Source organism: Cannabis sativa, chromosome X, assembly GCF_029168945.1.
Source record: "Cannabis sativa cultivar Pink pepper isolate KNU-18-1 chromosome X, ASM2916894v1, whole genome shotgun sequence".
NCBI lineage: Eukaryota > Viridiplantae > Streptophyta > Magnoliopsida > Rosales > Cannabaceae > Cannabis > Cannabis sativa.
Window position 1 is genome coordinate 59,615,965 of NC_083610.1, and position 6,000 is coordinate 59,621,964.

Below are 6,000 nucleotides of genomic sequence, written 5' to 3' on the forward strand. Positions count from 1 at the left end.
TTAATTAGACATATAAAGTCCATTAATAAATAAATAAACCTAGAAACTCTTTTCTTTACAATTTCACCCCTGCTTAGTGAAAATTCATAAAATTAGACATAGTCTAACTTTAGAATTATAATTGATCAATCACGAATCAATTAATGAGTCTTACAAGCAGAATGTTCTCAACTAGAATGGGGACCATGGATCTATATGCTGAGCTTCCAATAAGTGAACCAAATTTACCAAGTAAATTTCTACTTATTAATTCTTCGTTGAATCCACTCTTAGAACTTAGAATTGCACTCTCAGACTTATATAGAGCATATTGTATGTTCTACGATATCAATATACTATCTCATTTAACCATTGTTATAATCTTATTGTGATTTAAAGATCCTCTATATAGATGATCTACATCGAGATGGGATTTCTTTACCGTTCTCACCCCTCAATGTATTTTGCCCCTTAAAACACTTAGCTACCTGTAAATGGTGTTTAGTGATCTAATAATTAGTCAGTTAAACAAGAGCTCATCCATTTACTTCTATTTGTTAAGCTCGAAGGGAATCATCACTTGACTTCTATATACCAGTAGAAGCTATAGATTCCATATTTATGTTCAGCACTCCCACTCAATCATACTATCATGTTCTCGAAATATACATATCACCCTGACCCGAAAGTAGGCTTAACTAATAAATCTAAGAACATGAATAGCACTCCTGAGTTGAACCTAAGCATATCACGATTTAGATTCTTTTAATCTTAAGATCAACTACTGATATTGACTTGGAAAGATATGTAGAACGGTGAGTTTGTAATATCTTAACTTAGTTGCAATATCGGTCCAGTCCAATGTATACTCCATACATTCGAAACTAGTATACTTTACTAATGTCCTGGAAAGAACATAACACTTACTCCAAGTGTAAGTATACATCATCGCTGATTATCACATTAGTGTAAATCCAATAACACTGATGAAACAGGGACCAAAACTTTTGATTCATATGATCACAATCACATTCCACTGTGTTGAAGATACTGTAATTGTGAATAAACATATGATCTGGATTTAACTGATTTTGTGTGTATGAATGTAATAGACATGTTACACATATTAAACCATTAGCATGTAAAATTCATGCAAACATCAATCACTTCAAATTTCTTATATTGATAACCAATCAGATTGTAAAGAGTTTTATTTAGGGCATAAAACCCAACAATTCCATGGATGCCATCTTGGCCGAACTTGCCGGAGCTCACACTCCTGACGCTCCCCTTCCTTTAACTTCCTCCCAGGTGGCCATTCCCTAGAAAGCTTCTTCCAGTGCCCCTCCAGACACTATTGACTTAGTCGATGAGGAGGAGGCGCTTCCGGAAGAAGGTCAAGAAAAGCAATGGGGCCTTTCTGAGGAAGTTGAAGAAGGTAAAGAAGAGCAACGGGCTCTTCCTGAGGAAGTTGAAGAAAGTGAAGAAGAGCAAGAAGTTGCTCTAATTCGCAAGCGGAAGGGTAAGATGGTTGCCAAGGAAGAGCCCAAGCGTCAGCAGAGAGCTGATACTCCGGCCCCTGGCCTTGATGGCGGGATCTCTCCCGAGGTGGAGGAACACACAGCCCCTCCCAACATTGTGCTGACTCCGGTTCCTGGAGATGAGGCGAGACAGGAACTCCGGGTAGCTAAACACAACTACGCCATGGACGAGTACTCCCGGGGGCATGCTGACGTGGAGGCTTTGAGGAGGGTTTTGCGAGTTGAAATGCAAAATACCCTCAACGATTCGAACTACCAGAATCCGTGGGATCTAAACTTGGACCCCCTGTCGGATTGGTTCGGTCGTTTCCTCGGGCCCACCCTAGCTCCCTTTACCGCGGAGATGACCGGCGACTTTGCGTCTCAGCTTACCCGGTGTGCACCCAAGCTATTCGCTGCTTGTGCATCCTTGAACTCCATCTTCTAAGTCTAGGATCTTAGTCACTCCCTCACCGTGGTAAGTATTTAGTAGTTTACTTTTTTCCTCATCATTTTCTCTTAAGGATTTTTATTCATACTTGTATCATTTTCCAGCTTGCTGCCGAGGCCGACCGCCTTTCCAAGAACCTAATTAACCATGGCTTCGTCTTGTCCGACTTTGGGGGCATGGACGAAGTCATGAAGATCCTTCAGGATTTGACTGCTGAAAGGCGGATTTACCAGGAGGATGTCGAGCGCCGGGAGGCCCTTGCCAAGGTCAGTGAGGAAGAGGCCAGGCGGAGGGAGGCACAAGCGGAGGCGATGATCCAGAAGGAGGCCCTTCGGAGGGATAGGCTGGAGGCCAGGCACCAGGAGGAGCTGAGGGCGGAGGGAGAGGCTGCTGCTAAGGCCAAGCGTGAGCTTTGGGAGGCTAGGGAAGCTTTGGATGAAATAGCTGCCAAGGTGAAGTCCTTAGAGGAAGTTCACCAGGCTGACTTGGAGTCTAGGGCCAACCTGGCCGTGGAACTGAAGGAGCGTAAGGACTTCAAAGACCAAGCCTTGAAGAAGGCTAAGAAAGATGAGCTCCTTTCTCCCACCTCCTGCAGCCGGTGCGTCAAGCGTTTCGATGATGGCGTCTACATGGCCTAGTCTACAAATGACCAGAATATCAAGCTTAACTTCTATCCCAAGCCCGCAGAGATGATTGCAAAATTCCGGGAGAAGAAGAAGAAGCTCGATGCCATGCTGGAGGCGCGCATTGGTCCTCGCCTTCCTCCTCGCATCGACTAGGCCGCTCCGAGTTCAACCAAGATTTTTCTTATCTCACTTTTTTTTTATTTACAGCTAATTATCTTATAATTAAGACAATTTTTATTTACATAGCTGTTTTAATTTAAGGGGAAACAATGGATAAGGCCTGTCCCCAGGCCCTTTGTATATATTTTTTTGACCTGCCCTTAGGGCTAGAATTTTTATATATTTATATATGATCTTATTTGATGCACATATCCTTCTTTTGGACCTGCCCTTTGGGTCAGGATGTTTGTACATATGCTTTTTTTTTCTTTTTTATGCATACTTCTTGTTTTGACCTGCCCTTAGGGTCAGGATATCTTACTTAGCCTGTTTTTTGTCTATCCGTGTGGTATACCTTAGTACCCCCTTGAGTGACATAGAAACTTTGTTTTTAAGGCACTCAGATTTATTTAACATGCGGAGGCTGTATACACTTAGATGGTACAAACTCTTTAAACAAAGTCTAAGTTACATTTTTGGACTATTGGTAATATTTTCTGAGGTGATCGGCGTTCCAGGCCCTTGGCACAATGGTTTCGTCCATCCTTTTTAGATAATAAGTGCCTGCACCGATTTCGTCCTCGATTTCTTATGGTCCTTCCCAATTTGGCCCAAGTACCCCCACTCCGGGCTCTTGGGTGGCTGGGAAGACTCTTCTTAAGACCATATCCCCAATAACAAATTTTTTGTTTTTAACTTTGGAGTTAAAATATTTGGTCACCTTCTTTTGATAAGCTGCCATTCGTATTTGAGACTCGTCCCGGAGTTCTTCAACTTGATCCAGAGCTTCTTGAAGTAAAGCCTGATTCGTGGCTGGATCGTAAGTCGTTCTCTCCTGTGGGACGGGAATAACGATTCTACCGGGACCATCGCTTCACAACCGTACGCCATTCAAAAAGTTGAGTGGCCGGTCGTGGTTCTAGGGGTCGTCCGGTAGGCCCATAACACTCTTGGCAACTCTTCGAGCCAGTTGTTTTTGCAGGCCAGCAGCTTTTTCTTTAGGGTAACCTTTAAGATTTTATTGACTGCTTCTGCTTGTCCATTTGTTTGCGGCCTTGCCACCGCGGAGAAGCTTTTCACTACTCCGTGTTGGTTGCAAAATTCAGTAAATTCTTTGCAATCAAATTGCTTTCCATTGTCAGAGACTGTATTGTGAGGCAGGCCATATCGACACACTATGCTTTTTATAGCAAAGTCTAGTGCTTTTTTAGCAGTTATAGTCTTCATGGGCTCAGCCTCCGACCATTTGGTGAAGTAGTCTACTGCTACTATTGCATACTTTACTCCTCCCTTTCCTGTTGGCAGGGACCCAATAAGATCTATTCCCCAAACCGCGAAGGGCCAGGGACTAGTCATCAGGGTAATTTCATTGGGAGGAGCTCTCGGTATGTTCGCGAACCTTTGGCACGAATCACACTTTTGGACGTAGTCTATACAATCTTTTTTCATTGTTGGCCAGAAGTATCCCTGTCTCAATATTTTCTTTGAGAGACTGGGCCCTCCTGTATGATCTCCACAGAACCCTTCGTGGACCTCTAGCATGATTTGTCTAGCTTCAGGGTCCGATACACACCTTAAATAAGGCATGCTGAGTCCTCTTCGGTAGAAAATTTGATCCATCATTACATAACGATGATCCTGATACTGAATCTTTCGAGACAGTGCCCTTTCTTGGGGCAACTCACCTTTTGTTATGTATTCTATGATGGGGACCATCCAGCTGGGTTCTTGCCCAACCGTTGTTATGGCCTCTTTTACTTTGATGCTTGGCTCTACCAAGTGTTCCACTGGTACTACCCCCAGTCCTTTGATCTCACTATTTGAAGCAAACTTAGCCATACAGTCTGCGTGAGCGTTCTTTTCTCGGGGGATTCCTTCTACTTTGTAGTCCGTGAACTCGTGGAGCAGCTCCCGGACCATTATTACATACGTGGCCATTCGCTCGCCGCATGTTTGGTATTCTCCCGATATCTGATTTACGACCAGCTGGGAGTCACTGTAGACTTCCACTCTTTTGGCCCCCACGGCTTTCGCTAGCCTCAGCCCTGCTATTAAGGCCTCGTATTCGGCCTCGTTGTTTGAAGCTGAGAAGTCGAACCGTAGGGCTGCCTGGAGTCGCAGTCCGGTCAGAGATATCATCACCACCCCTGCTCCGGATCTATTTTCATTGGAGGCTCCGTCCACAAATACTATCCATGTGGGGATCGATGGTGTCGGTGAATTTGCGGTTGCCTCGGCTTCATTACATACAGTAATGAAGTTTGCCAAGGCTTGGCCTTTTATGGAGACTCGGGGAATGTAGTGTAAGTCGAACTGACTTAACTCCATTGCCCACTTGAGGAGCCTACCGGATGCTTCTGGTTTTTGTAGGACTTGCCGGAGTGGGTGGTTAGTCAGTACCTTGATCGGATGTGCTTGGAAATATGTCCTTAATTTTCTTGAGGCCATCAGGAGGCAGAAAACCAGTTTCTCAATGATGGGGTACCTTGTCTCTGCTCCTATCATGCGCTTGCTAACATAGTACACAGGATGTTGAGTTTTCTCTTCTTCCCGGACTAAGGCAGCGCTGACCGCGTGCTCAGAGACGGCCAAATATAGGAATAGGTCCTCTCCGAGAACAGGTTTTGATAGGATAGGGGGCTTGGCCATATGCTCTTTCAAGTTTTTGAATGCCTCCTTGCACTCGTCTGACCATTCAAACTTTTGGCACTTCTTCAGTATGTTGAAGAAGTGGATGCACTTGTCTGTAGACCGAGAGATAAAACGGCTTAGGGCAGCAACCTTTCCGGTTAGGCTCTGCACGTCGTTATGCTTTTTGGGGGATGGCATGCTCAGGAGAGCTTGGATTTTTTCTGGGTTTGCCTCAATCCCCCTCTGGCTGACGATGAAGCCTAGGAACTTCCCCGATTTGACCCCAAAGGTGCATTTCTTTGGGTTGAGCTTCATGCCGTATCTCCGGACTACCTCAAAACACTCCTCTAAGTCGTCTGCATGGCTATTGCATGCTTTAGATTTGACGAGCATGTCGTCCACATATACCTCCATGTTTCGCCCCAAGAGGCCTTTGAACATCCGGTTGACCATTCTTTGGTAGGTCCCTCCAGCGTTATTCAGTCCGAAAGGCATGACCAGGTAGCAGTATACCCCCTTGTCGGTCCTGAAGCTAGTGCATTCTTGGTCCGCCGTGTGCATCTTTATTTGATTATACCCGGCGTAGGCGTCCATGAAGGACAGTAATTTGAATCCAGAAGTGGTGTCTACCATC